We start from the raw sequence: 1,143 nt of genomic DNA, 5'->3' as shown, positions 1-1,143 counted from the left end.
CCCGGCCATTGTACGAAAACAAAATTCTTTTGTGTCGCATAACTTTTTACTTTGAAATTAGCTTTTAGGCAATATTTATTTAAAAAATTTGGATAAGAAATTCTCAAAAACTTTCACAATATTTTCAATGATATACAAAATTCTCCAATACCCATCTCAAAGTAATTCTTTATTTTCATATTTCTTTTTTAATAGAATCAGTTATTTGCAAAACTTATAAGATTTAGTTTAAATCAAAACTATCCGTATCTATATTTTTCAAAATATATGGTTGAAAATATCTAATTAATGTTTGTTAGTCAAAAGAAAATTCTTTGATTACTCTTTTATACGATGCTGTTTTAAAGATTACGTTACATACAAAACCCCACACAATCGTGATTTTCAACATATTGATTTATTATGAGTCAATGTTTGTATCAGGAGTGTAATTAGTTTGAAAACTTAGGGAATGGGACGCAGAAATAGCAAGAGAGAGCTTAAACTTGGGGTCTAGCTTGGACGATGTAAAAATGACCACCTTTGACAACACCTTCGATGTCTTGAGGAGAACCATAGAGCGTCTCTATCACATTTCCAGCTTCTGCAATTGTTGAGAACAGGCGCATTTGAAAGGCTTTGTCCACTATTAGTGGCTCCCTTGAGTAATCCACCACCACTTCCTCCGCTTCATCCATTATCACACTGCAGCAATTACACCCTTTTTAAGCTTTTGAGTTCCGAAAAAAGACTGAAAACAGAGAAACACACATAAACAAACCTGTCGTAAAGTCCAGCGCCTGTGTTTCCCTCGAGATCCGCATTGTTTGAGTCTGACCGGAATATGATTGAGGTTTTAGAATACAGAGCTATCCTCTTACTTGGGTATAGCTGATCACCTGTACAACCCAATTTACCACTCACTTTGTTAAAATTCTATTCATTTATAACTGAAACTTAAGAAATAAATACAATCTTTTTGTTTCTTACAGTTGGAGACTCTAGGTTCGTTTTTTTGGTGATGAAGCTCATTGCTCGTCCTGGATATGCTCCAACCAAGGTCTCTCCCAGACCCATTCACACACAGGTTAGTGATCATTGGTTTTTTACCCAAAATTTTTAAATATGGAGCAAGTTCTTTTACCTCTGTGTATATTTCTGAAG

At 34.5% G+C, this 1,143-nt stretch overlaps 1 long non-coding RNA gene across 1 annotated transcript; it reads right to left on the bottom strand.

Moving 5' to 3' along the window:
- LOC109127741 lies at window positions 309-1,143 on the bottom strand. The gene is made up of 3 exons (XR_002034406.1): window positions 970-1,143; window positions 761-878; window positions 309-684 (listed from the first exon to the last, which is right to left on the bottom strand). It is a non-coding gene; the product is annotated as an uncharacterized LOC109127741 (long non-coding RNA).

This window comes from Camelina sativa, chromosome 11, assembly GCF_000633955.1.
Source record: "Camelina sativa cultivar DH55 chromosome 11, Cs, whole genome shotgun sequence".
NCBI lineage: Eukaryota > Viridiplantae > Streptophyta > Magnoliopsida > Brassicales > Brassicaceae > Camelina > Camelina sativa.
Note: the sequence above shows the minus strand (reverse complement) of the source record. Positions and strands in the feature narration are given on the sequence as shown.